Here is a 13378-nt window from a genome sequence, read left to right on the forward strand (position 1 = left end):
TTCATTATACTAGTCTTAAACTTTTATGCAAAGCTAATTTTTTTAACATACAAGTTAAAATTTTTTATCCTTAAAAAATAGAGACATAGGAAATTTAAAAAGGATTCTTTTTTTGTACCAGAGGTTACAAATTGGGAGCCTCTTGCTGAAATAGCCCACAGGCATATTTGTTTGGCCCATAATGTTTTGTTCCTTAAATTTTCGAATTAGTTCTTAACATTGAAAAATTAGGAGAGTTCTCATAAGTATCTGATGATGGTATTTTCTTTAAAACAACAACAAAGTGTTAACACCCAGGTAGCCTTCCACGTGGCCTCAGGGCCCTCCCAGCCGGAGCAGGGGGAGGAGGGAGGTCGCTGTGCCCCTGCAGCACCTGCAGGGCTGGCTTCCCTCATTGCACCCGTATCTGCCTGGGACCCGCAGACGTTTGAGGTTGCGATCCTGCCTGGGCATTAACTTGGACAATTTTGGAAATCCTTATGGACTTTGTTCGTGCCATACTGCTATATTAAAACTAAGGGACAAGCAAGCTATACTTGTCCCTTAATCTGAAAAAAGGAGGGGCATGGATATATAGTATTCTCTGCCCTTAAAACTTCATAGTCTGATGAGAAAGCCAGACGTAAACAGGCAACTACTGTTAATGCAAGTGTTGTCCAAACCTGTAAGAACTTTTATGAGTTTATTTGAGCCAAAATGACGACAATTGCCAGGAAGCAAAACATCGACGGGTTGAGAAAGTGCTCCGGAAAAATGGCAGTTTTGCACCTTATTTTACACATTACAACCAAAGGAGGAGATGTAAGTTGTTTATATGAAATCCATTGGTGATTAGGGAGGCAGGAGAAAGCAAAGCTGGGAAGCCTCTGGGTTCGGATAAAAAGTAAAATGATGGACACACACTTTTACACAGGTGGGTGCAGGCTAGTTAACAGTTGACAATTAACACGATAACAATAACAATGAGGGGCCTTGTGGTCTCAGGCTGTGGTGCGGTGGCTGCTCTGAGGGATCCAGAAAAAGGGAAATTACTTGTTACTCCAAAGCCTTATTTGTCAGGTATGTTACCCTAGATGCAAAAAGACAACAGAGAGGTTTAGTTCAGGTGAAGACTGACCTTTGTTAGGGAAAAATACTGCTTTAGGACATGACCACCTGTCACGAAGCACTTGTAGTTAAGTTTGTGGCCCCTTTTCATCAACACTGCAATCCAACATAGAAGTTCCTAGAAGATAACATTTGTAAAGGTCTAAGCCTTTCCCAAAGCACTCTGGCCTGCTGCCTGCTTTTGTAAATAAAGTTTTATCGGAACACAGCTATACCTATTTGCCTATGGATACATACAAACAGTCTATGGCTGTCTTCATGCTTTAGTAGTAGAGTTGACTAGAAGAGACCATGTGGCCTGCAAAGCCAAAAATGTTTACTATCTGGCCCTTCACAGGACAAATGCTGACTCCTGCCATAGAGGGTCCAATTTGATTCTTGAACTGGCTCAATGCGATACTCACTGTAATTGTGTCCAGTTTACACCACACTGCTAGTAGGTAGCAGAACCAGGACTCAGACAAATGAAGTTTACACTCTAGTATTCATCAAAGAACTGTCTCAGCCTTCTGTCCCTGCCAGTGTGGCCAGGTCCTCACATCTGAAGAGTGAGTCTGCAGGTGAGGCCTGCCCTTTAGTCTAGTAAAAGAGTAAGCACAGTGTAAAAGGCATACCTCCCTTAGGATCTGACCCTGGCTGCTTTATTATTTCCAAGTGAGAAAGGGATACGAGGAGCCATATGGTTGGTTAGAAGGAGCTTAGAGCTGTTTACAGTGCATTTTATATAAGGATAAGAAAGTATCAATTGTCTTCAATGCCGCAGGACTGACTTGATGGCCCATGGGGTATTGGACAGCCTGGCCCTTGTAGTCTTAACAGTTGCTCTGTGGACATAGCACATTTACTTGGGAGATTTTCCTGGGGAAGCTGTTCCCCTCCCTTGCCTCTATCCCTTGGTTGGTCTGCTGGTCTCCAGCCTCATCTTTAAATAGTCACCCACCCACTCTCATGCCCAGAGTTTTTATGCTGGGCCAAATTGGGTCTGTAGCTGTGTTTTCTCATCTTTAAAAATAGAGATTTCCCATAAAAACCTGGACTGTTTAGTCTCTGGATAAAAGGGTGCTTTGGCCCCACTGGACCTGCCATCTGTCACAGCCCTGGATCTCAGCACTGAGCTGTGGCCAGCACCTTGATAGCTGGCATGTAATGGCAGTTTGACCTCTTCTGAATGGTGGCCGGCTGTCGAGTGCTCACTTTTTGCACTGGGAATGTGGCCTGGCGCGGCAGGCATCTCAGATTTCCACCCTGCCCAAGGCACCTCGGGAAGCTGGCCTTCTCAAGCACATGGTATCTTGCCCACCCCTCTCTCTTGCCCATGCTGTTTCCCTGCCGCCTGTGCCCTCCTTTCACATCATGTCCACACTGTAGATGACAGTGACTGACATCACTTGAAGAATTAGCTCCTCCTGCAGCTCCTCATGCATCGTGCTGTCGTTCCATGGGCTCTATGCTTCTCTTCCTCTTTGGGGGTAGAGACCCACTCATTCCTCTGCACGCCCAACGCCAGACCCAAGGACTGGTACAGGGCAGTGTCCCTGAGTGTTTGCTGGGTTGACATGGTAAGCCAGGAAAGAGATGAACCAGCTTGTACTTTAGTGAGTTGTTAGCTGGTCTCTATACAGCAGACAGAGAAAAGGCCCTTACAGCCAACCCAGCAGGCCAAGTTTCCAGAGACCTGGCTGGTTCCTCTTCCGCCAGTTGACAAGTATGGTTCCCTCAGGCGTTGTCCCTTGGAGCAATTGAACCCAGTTCTAACAATATGCCCTGTCCTAGCTACCTTTCCTGTACCCGCCAGCCTTTTTGTTTATTCTGCTCTGTCTCCTCACTCACGTTCCTATCCTTCCACTTCCTATCCCAGTGGTCACTGTCACTCTCACCTGCTGGTTCATTTTGGAACCTGATGCTACCTGGACCACCCTTAGCTGATGGATTCTCCCGAGACAGCTCCTGACTGAACATGCCCTTTGAGGACAGGAAAGTTATGGGTGAATGCAGCACCTGGCAGGAAGCTGGAGAACCACAGACCTGGTCCAGACCATAGGGCCCCTGCAGGCCCACCACACTTTCCTAAAGTTTAGGTGAATTTGCAATTCTCCGTGCCTGTGTTTCCTCCTGATTCTAAAACTAATTAGATACATTTCGAGAACCCACCTGAAATCTCAAAGCTAGAACTGGAATGGACTTGACTTCTAGTCCAGGATTCCATTTTGGTGACTGATGTATTTCAGAGCCCTCGGGATCCCATGCAGGGATCACAAGTGAGAAGCCTGCAGGATACAGGCAGGTAATGCACATGACTGCAGTGGCCAGGATTTATTTTATTAGGCAGCTTTATGCCAGGTTATTTCAACACCTAAATATACTGGGAATACAATTCACATTTGCAAAGAAATCTGTTGTCTATAATTTCTTTTCTTAAAAAAGATTTTTATTTATTTATTTTTAGAGGGGAAGGTATAGGGAGAAAGGGTGAGAAACATCAATGTGTGATTGCTTCTCGCATGCCCCCCCACCACGGGGGATCTGGCCTGCAACCCAGGCATGTGCCCTGGTTGGGAATCCAACCTTTGGTTCACAGGCCAGCACTCAGTCCGCTGAGCTACACCAGCCAGGGCTATAATTTCTTGAAACTTGCCCTTCTTCGTCTCTCCATCATCTATAAAATAGAGATAATAACTATGTCGTCCTCCTGGGGTGGCTGTGAGAAGTAGCTGTGTTAATAGCTGCAAAGGCCTGGCACACAGTAAGTACATAGGTCAGTGTTAGCAGCATAATGTGACCGTGGTGGTAGTGGTGGCAGTCCTCACTTTTGCTGGAGACTTGGACACATGAGCCATCACTTTCATCTTCACTGTAGAGGGGAAAAAAACCTCTCAGATCTGCTGATAAATGGCAACTTGGACTTGCCCTCTGTGGCACGGAGATGTCCTGTGGGGGTGGGGAGCCAGAGAGTGCCACGCTCCTGCCAGCTGTCGCCAGGCGGGAACGCAGGCCTGTGTTGCCAGGTCTTCTCATGTTTCATAAGAATCTAGAACTCAGAGTTTTTAAATGTGAAATCCCCGGAGATTTAAATGTTGGCTGAAAAATATCTTTTTTTTTTCTTTTTTAACATGGAGATCAGACAATGTCTATGGGCCGGACTCAGCCTTTAGATCTAGTCTGATCACTGTTATTTCTCAGATGTGGAGGCCAAGACCGTGGAGTGTCCTGATGGGTGGCCCAGGAGTGGAGAACAGGCCCAGAGCTCTTCAGTCCAGCCTGCTCCCCCATCCCACCCCACCAGGCCTTCCTCCTGGAGAGTTTGCTCTGTGGGGATTCTGCAGCTGGCTTCCTTTGAGATGGAGGTTTTACTTTAAGCCTGCAGAGTAGAATTTAGCCAATCAGGGCAGACAGTTAGATTTACTTATTTTCTCTCTTTTCCCTCCCTCATCTTCCCCTCCTGACCCTGTGTCTGTCTGTCTGTCTCTGTGATCACCGTCCATCTGAGTCACATTTGGGAGAGGAGTGGAAGGATTAGAGTTCCTTGAGTTAGACTGAGGGGACTGGAATTCTGAGGACTCCTCTTATTAGCCACGTGACTTCAGGGGACTTAGTTACTTCATCTGTCAATGCCTAGACTCTTAAATTGTAAAATGAAGATTGATAGTATGACCTTCCCACAGGGCTGAGGATCAAATAAATTCATCCATCTAAAGACCCTAGAATGGCGCCTGGCACTTAATAGGCTCTCGGTAAAAATTAGCTGTCACAGGAAAAAATGCACCCTTTTCCTTAGGATTCCAGGGGAATCTCACGCACCATTTCTCAAGTTTTCCAGTGTTTGGCAGATCATTTTTTGGGGGGTGGATGCAAATACTCAGAAGACACTTTAGTTTGGGTATACATAGGCAGGGTAGGCAAAAGTAGGTTTACAGTTGTTTGTGTGAAAAATAACATGAGACTAAGATCTCTTTTGCATATTCACACTGGAAACCTACTTTTGCCCCACCCTGTATTTTCACAAATGCAATATCACTGCTTTTCTGTCAGGGGGTGGGGGGGCCCGGGATGGGAGGATGGGGCTGGGTTGGGGTGTGCAGTGGTAATGGGTTTGGGACCTTGTATGGTGGCTGCAGAAGTGGACCTAAGTACACTTTTGGTCTGGAAGCATGTTGTTACATAGGCCACTAATTAGATTACAGAAGTGTGCCATTTACTTAATTTCACTATTTCAAATGAAAAAAAAATCAATATTATCCAATTATCTCCAATGGTGTATTAAACTTACTCTGTCATATTTTGCTTCACCATCCCAGAAAGAGCAGGGGAAAGGGTCAGAAAACTGCATTGTGAGAGACAGTGAAGCCTTTCCAGCTATCCCAGAGGTCATCGTGCCTCTGATCCCTTCTGGCATTGTCCTTTCAGAAATTTGGTCATTCACGCAGCCATCAGTTCCAGAAAGGTCTGCCGATTTATCACTACTCCATTCCAGGCGCTGTTGCAGGTGAGGGGGATTCAGTGATAGAAAAGCCAGACAGCGGCCTCCTCTTCACAAAGCCGATAGTTAGTGGAGGAGACAGACCATGGACACATCAAGAAGCAGATCAGATGAGTGGCCTGCAGATTAAAGCAGAGAAGGCTGGGGGCTCTTCCACCCTGAGGTTGGTCCCTTTAAGCTGAGATCCGATTGATGAGAAGACCAAGAGGATGAGGGCAGAGGCCCCGAGGCAGGAAGGAATCCTGAGTCGGAGGAGCAGAAGAGGGACTGGGTAGCTGCGGGGGTGTGAGTGCAAGTAAGGGGAGAGGGAAACACACTGGAGCGTCGTCAGGTAGACATGTGATACAGGCTTATTTTTAGGTGGCTTCCTGGGAAAAGCCCAGCAATAGTGGAGGCAAGAGACCTATCTGGGTGGCTAGTGAAAAAGATGGCAGGGTTCATGCAGGGATGATGGAGAGGAACGGACAGTTTTGGGTGCCAGAATGAAACAGAACTTGATGAGATCCATGAACAGCCAGCTGTTTCTGCGTGAGGAAACTACTAAGTGCTAAGTGCCTACTAGGCACAGGGCACTATTCTAGGTGTTTCACATGTACAGTCTTAACCCTGATGATTGATTGTAATGGAATGGGGGCAATTAGGATTCCCAAACAGGCTGACCCGATGTCCAACCCTCTTAGCCACTGCATAGCAGTGTCCCTAGGCTCTCATCTGTTAGGGCAGCCAGAGAATGCATGGCTAAGTGTTTCTAAACAAGCAAATGCACATATTGGTGTGCAGGTTATAAATAACCATTTCCAGCTGCCAGCTGTTGTTTAGGTTTGGAAAGGAAAAGAGGCTCTTAGCATGGCTTGTTTATCTCAGGTAATTTGGCAGTAAACTGGGCCCTGGGAATTCAAGTTACACAGAAAATGCAAAGGAAGAGTGGCAGGGATATTGTTCCAGGCTTTCAGAAGACAGAAGTAACCACAAGGCCCAGCACCAGCCTGGAGGCGCACGGGGTGGGGGGGTTCGAGGGGGAGAACGTGTTTCAGACCCAATGTTTATGGGGCTTCCCGACAGTCCTGCTCTTTGTCTGGCAGATTTCTGTTGTTGTTGTCATGTCTTTAAAGAGGCCTCCCCGACCCCAATAAAAGGGTCCATGGCTTTGAGCCAAGGAAATAATGGGCCCTGACCAGTGTGGCTTAGTCGGCTGGGCTTTGTCCCCCAAAATGAAGAGTCTCAGGTTCGACTCCTGGTCAGAGCACATACCTGGGTTGTGGGTTCAATCCCCAGTTGGGGCATGTATGAGAGGCAACTGATTGATGTTTCTTTCTCATATCAATGTTTCTCTCCCTCTTTTTCTTCCCCTCGCTTTAAAAAAATTAAAGTATTTTGAAAAAAAGAAATAATGCAAAGAGCCAGACATTTTCCAGTCTTCTGCCCAGTTACCTCTTCTGTTGGAAACTAGAGGCCTGTTTCGTTAGGGCTATACAGAACTTTAAAAAATTGTTTTAAGTTACTATGTCAGCATGTAAAAATTAGAAGCTTTCTCTTGCTCTGGCTGGTATGGCTCAGTGGATTGAACACCAACCTGCAAACCTAAAGGTCACTGGTTCAATTTCCAGTCAGAGCACATGTCTGGGTTTTGGGCCAAGTCCTCAGTTGGGGATGTGTGATAGGCAACTGACTGATGTTATCTCTCCTACATCAATGTTTCTCTCCTCCTTTCTCCCTCCCTTTCCCTCTCTCTCTAATTAAGTAAATCTTAAAAAAAAATAGAACTTAGGAGCTTTCTCATAAAACTGGATTTCTCTGGAAAAATCTTGTCCAACAAAACTCAGCCCACATTCCTGAGTGGAAACCTGCAGCTGGAGCCAAGTAGTGATTCCCGATGAGGCCAGGCAAGTGCTCCTCAGGCTGCCCGGTCGCCATCCTGCGACCGGTACTCCATCGTACTTGTCTTTGCAAAAGCTGTAGTTGAAGTCAGGATCAAGGCCCAGGAAGCTGGGATGGAGCTGAAGGCATGTGGGCGTGAGGGCAGTAAGGACAGTGGAGCTGGGGTGCACTTGTTCCTGGAATTGAAGGAGGGCGTGCAGGCAGGCAGCAGGGTGTCGTGAACACTGGATTAGCAGCCAGACCGACTCATTCATTGCTAATGGTTCTCCTTCCTTGCTCTGTGGCCTCAGGCAAGTTACTTAGCTTCTCTGAGCCAAGTGGCTTTGTTGTTGCACATGGCAGGGAATCCCAAGAGCTGTCAAACCTACAGCGGTAGGTGCTTAGGAAGCACGAGGACACCGTGATTCCCAGAACAGATCTCGAGTGTCCTTTCCCTTTTCTTTTTCATTTCTTATCTCGTCCAGCCATTTCATAAAAACTTTGCCCTCAGATAAATGAGCAGGTCACCAATAACCTATTGGCTTAGCTAATAAATTGTGTTTCCAGAAACCATTTTGTCATTTCATTCTTATCTCTCATGCATTACAAATTGATCTCTTAAAAGAAGGCAGTTTGTTTTCTGAAAATACTGTGTTCTCTTTCCCGCAAGCTTTGAGTCCCAGGGTTCTTGGAGGCTACTTCATCTCACTTCCGTAGACCACCCCCTCAGACCTCACATGGGGAGGTCGGCAGCACTTCTCATTATATTATATCTTTAAAAAATTTGAATCAGTCTTTTGAACATTTAATATTGTAAGTTTATTTTAGTTTCTTGAATAGGAAATAGATCCAAATAATCATTAAAAAATAAAAACAATATAAAATATACATTGAGAAGTCAGTCTTGTGCAAGTGCTTTCTGGGTGGTTCACTGTACCAATAAAACCGATATGAATATACATTCTTATTTCCCTCTTCTTTAGAGAAAATTAAATACTACATATACTTTCTACCCCTTGATTTTTTTCACTTAACATATGGCTACCTACAAAATATATAAGGAGCTTACCTATTCTTTCTTCTAACTGCATAGTATTCCATTGCATTATGTAGATTCACCATATTTATTCAGCCAGTCCCTACTCTTGGACTTATGGGTTATTTCTAATATTTGCCGTTATGGATTATATTACAGTGAATACCTTGTGCATGCATTATTTTTCCTGTTTGTGGAGATATTTCTTCACGGTAGATTCCTAGCATATTGTTAGCTCAACAGGGAAAATACATTTGTACTTTTGAGGATATTGCCAAAATATCCTCCAAAGGGCTGTATCATTTTCTTCTTCCAACAATGCTCAGAAGTGCCTTCTTCCCATCTCTTGCCAACAGTGTACTGTCAAGCCTCTGGATTTTTGCCAGACAGATAGGTGAGAGAAAGTGGGGTTTCAGTGGGACATCTTCTGTCATTTAAATTAAATTGTATAGACATGTAAAACGAGCAATGTGAGTCCTCATATTTGGAGAACAGAAGAAATAAGCTTATTTTTTTAAAGATTTTATTTATTTATTTATTTATTTTTAGAGAGGGAGGGGAGGGAGATAGAGAGAGAGAAACATCAATGTGTAGTTGCTGGGGTCATGGCCTGCAACCCAGGCATGTGCCCTGACTGGGAATCGAACCTGCGACACTTTGGTTCGCAGCCCGCGCTCAATCCACTGAGCTACGCCAGCCAGGGCGAAATAAGCTTATTTTAATAACCCAGTAGGGAGAAAAGAATTCTTTGTTCAAAATCCCTTTGTGAGGGGCAGGGCCCTGCAGGGGCCGCCTTTGCTGCAGGATTTCCACTGGCACCTCAGTCCCCAAAGCCCAGCCCTGCCTGCCAAGGCTGAGCATTTCACCTGAGTAGAGGGGAATGAGTTTGTTTGTTTGTTTTTAAAGATTTTATTTATTTATTTTTTAGAGGAAGGAAGGAAGAAGAGAAAGAGAGAAACATCGATGTGAGAGGAACATCCATCGGTTGTCTCTCACACGCCCCAACTGGGGGTCTGGCCTGCAACCCAGGCATGTGCCCTGACCGGGAATTGAACTGGTGACTTTTTGGTTTGTGGGACGATGCCTAGCCCACTGAGCCACACCAGTCAAGGCAGGGAGCGAGTTTTGACTGCCAAGTTGGCCTTTCCACATTTGGCATTTTATGGCATTTATATGGCTAGTAGGGAGCTCCATCTTCCTTCAGCCTCTTATTAATTGCTTTAAGAGACCAAAATACATTAAAACGCTGTGTCACAGAAAGAATTACTTAAATCAGTCTTCTCCCCCACTGCATTCTGGCTTTCTTGTACTTGTCCTTAAAGGTCCAACCCAGGCGCAGAGTAGCATAGTAGAGAGGCCTGCAGGCCCTGGGACCAAACTGCCCAGATTCAATCACGGCTCCTCTACTCATGAGCTCTGTGACACTGAACACATTTTTTTAACCTCCTCGGGGCTCAGTGCCCTCATCTGACAAGTGGGATAATCACAGCACCTATTTCATGGGGCAGCCGTGAAGAGTAAATGAGTTGATTTACCTACTTAGCCTGGAGCTCAGTGCGGGACACACAGTAAGTCCTGATTAAGGTGAGCTCACATGGTAGCTGTGATAATGGTGATGGTGGCAGTGACAGTGATGATGCTGATGCTCAGGCTGAGGATGATGTGATGGCAATGGTGGGATTAGGGGCGCATCAAGGCCTGCTGTTTAACAAGGTACCTTTATGTGGCCTTGAGCAGGCAGCTCAGTCACTCACCCTCAGTTTGTTCTTTATTTCATCATTGGTTTGTAGAGTGGGAACCACACTGTTTATCTGAAGCAAGCGTCAACAAGCTATGGCCAGTGGGCCAAGTCTAGCCTGCTGCCTGCTTTTGTGAGTCAGGTGTCATAGGAGCGCAGCCGCCTCTGTTTGTTTACACAGTGCCTGTGGCCGCTTTCACACATCAGTGGCAGCGCTGAGCAGTTGCACCTGAGACTTTATGGCCTGTAGAGTAAGGCATATTGACTATCTGGCTCTTTACAGAGAAAAGTCACTGACCCCTGGTCTAAAGGAGTGGTCGTGACAAAATAGACCTGGCACGTGTTAGGTGTCCAGTACCGGGGAGTTGGAGCAACCAGGCATTGAACTTTCAGGAACTCCATGCTCCGCTCTTGTCTCCACCCCCACCACTCTCCTCCAACCCCAAGAGAAAAATAGAGGGAGTAATTACAATATGAATAGTTCAGTTAGAAATACCATAAAACCATATTTTACACATGTATTTTAAAATTATGTATCATACATTTCCACGTGCATCAAATATCACACATGCATATTTGTCCACAGCAGTGGATATGAAAGGCTGTGTCCTGGAGACCCTACTTTACAGGAGGTTCAAGGCTCCTTTTCAGGGATAACTTTGATGTTGATTTTCCCTTGCCTTCTGACTCCAGAAGCTAACATCCCAGGAAGGTACAGCACCCCCTAAATGGCGGTGATGAGTACTGTTTTCTGCATCTAGAGCAAAGGAAAACTAAATGTCAGGGTTTTTCTACCACTGAGGATAAATCCTAAGTGTAGATAAAATCTCTGTAAAATCGTAAGTGGGAGAATGATGTTATAGTTAAAAAAAATCAGTGCATTCACTTCTTTTTACCTTTCCTGAGGTGCACACCTGTTTTACAACGTGAGGAACTCAGGCGTCATTTACATTTGGTCTTACTATAGTGTCATGGCTGAATCTGGCAGGTCACCTTGCAAAACACAGAGGAACGTGCCCTTAGTGTTGCAAGCAGCATATATATTAATGTTACTTCTTCTACTTCCCTCCCCAAATTGTTGTGAGAATAAAATAAGATATAGGTAGAAAGATACTCAGAGAATCTAAATGCAGCAGACAGGTATGGTAGAATGTGGTCCTTCCATCCTCAGCAGCAAGGAGCTGACTCCACGTGGAGCTACCTGCAGGAGAGAAGGGCTCAGGGGTGTGAAGGCAGGGGCATTAGATAACCAATGCGTGTAATTAGAGCGAATTATCTTCATTGGAAAATAAGCACATGCTTTTCCAATTTAATGAATAAAGAAGCTTCTAATTTACTCCAGTGCAGAGATTTGCTTTCATATTTCAGTAGTTAAGCTCTGTGACTTTTGTATTAATATTTTGTTTTTATGGCTCAGTTTAATGTTTTTTTTAAACTGTTCCTTATTGGTGTAGCAGAATTTTATACAAGAAAAGCAAACCCAGAGGTGATTAAGCCTCGTATTTTTTTTTAAAGGAAGTAAATATGGTCCAGAGAGATCCTGCTGGATCCTGTGACTTACCCAGGGTGCCATGACTGGCTAGCTGTCCCCTGGACCAGATCCCTGGATGTGTGCCCCTGCCCCCCCCCCCGCCCCCCCATGCAGGAAGGGCCTCAGCAAGACTCTGGAGTCTGCCATGCTCGCCCTGGCCTGGCTCTGTTTCTCTCCTGCTCCTACTTGTTCCTGCTGGCATTTTACTTGTCTTAGAACTACTTCTGCTACTAAAAACATCTTTGCCTGCCCCCTGGCCTCCAGCCCACTCTGGCCAGTTCCAGCTCAGGCCCATCTCCGAGCCCCTGGCTTTGTATTACATGATCTATATCACCTGGGTTGCCCTTCCACTGACAGCTAGAGCAGGTGTAGACAAGGGTGTGTGGGAGCTGCCTACCCTGGCTCCTGCCCCAGAGCCTCAGGGGTCAGGAGGTCGAGATAAAATGGGCCCTAATGGCTCAGATCACCTGATCCCTATATCCTGGCCTGTTTTGTTTTCTTTTTAAAGACTCTATTTATTTATTTAGAGAGAGGGGAAGGGAGAGAGAAAGAGGGGGAGGAAACACTAATGTGTGAGAGATACATCAATTGGTTGCTTCTTGCAGCCCCCAACTGGGGGCTTGGCTTGCAACCCAGGCATGTTCCTGACCGGAAATTAAATCAGCAACCTTTTGGCCAGCACTCAATCTACTGAGCCACACCAGCCAGGGCTATCCTGGCCTCTTTTCTAAAAACATTTAATGAACTTTATTTTTTACAGCAGTTTTATGTTCCTAGCAAAATTATATAGGCAGCACAGAGAGTTTTCCTGTAGCCCCTGTGCCCACGTGTGCACAGCCTCCCCAGCTGCTGACATCCTACACCACGGTGCTACATTTTCCCAGGTTCTTTGTCTTAAGGCAAAAAACCCCCCAAAACCCATGGAAGGAAGGAAGGAAGGAAGGAAAGGAGATGGACAGACAGACAAACACAGAATAGTCTAAGGCAGGGGTGTCAAACTCACTTTCACCGGGGGCCACATCAGCCTCGCAGTTGCCTTCAAAGGGCCGAATGTAATTCAACTCCTTAACAGCTAAGGAGTAGTTCCATCTATACAGTCCTAAAATTATTTCGGCCCTTCAAAGGCAACCGTGAGGCTGCTGTGGCCCCCGGTGAAAATGAGTTTGACACCCCTGGCAAGGGCATGTCTGTGGAGCACGAAGGCAGGCACGCAGTCAGTTTCAGATGAGTGCGTCCCATCTTGGCATTCTCTGTTAGTCTGTCTGCAAGGCAGGCGGCTGGCTGCTCACAGCGACAAAGCCCACGCGCAGAGATAGCCCTGCTCCGGCCCTCTTGCCCTCTCTGTCTCAGAGCCAATTTAGGTTTTCCTGAGGCTGGGATTCTGATTGGCTGCAGCTGGGTCAGGGTCCCATCTGGGGATGAGGAGGAGAGGAAGCTCAACGGGGCAGTTTAGGGTGTCATTTTGGCTGAGCAGATGACCCAAAAGATGTCTACCATACCACGATCCTGTGTAATCCAAGGTCTCCTATAAATTCTTCAGGTGTCTCTTTCTAAATCCTTTTATATATTGGCCCCAAAATTTGGCCAGAAGTTCATATTTGGGCCTCTGTTCTTCCCTTACTCTCACCTTCT

General features: G+C 46.0%; 1 protein-coding gene across 1 annotated transcript in view; it reads left to right on the plus strand.

Annotated features, from left to right (window-relative positions):
- The window catches only part of KATNIP (katanin interacting protein), a 190991-nt gene that overhangs the window by 4338 nt on the left and 173275 nt on the right, over window positions 1-13378 (plus strand). The window lies entirely within an intron of this gene.

This window comes from Phyllostomus discolor, chromosome 3 (genome assembly GCF_004126475.2).
Source record: "Phyllostomus discolor isolate MPI-MPIP mPhyDis1 chromosome 3, mPhyDis1.pri.v3, whole genome shotgun sequence".
NCBI lineage: Eukaryota > Metazoa > Chordata > Mammalia > Chiroptera > Phyllostomidae > Phyllostomus > Phyllostomus discolor.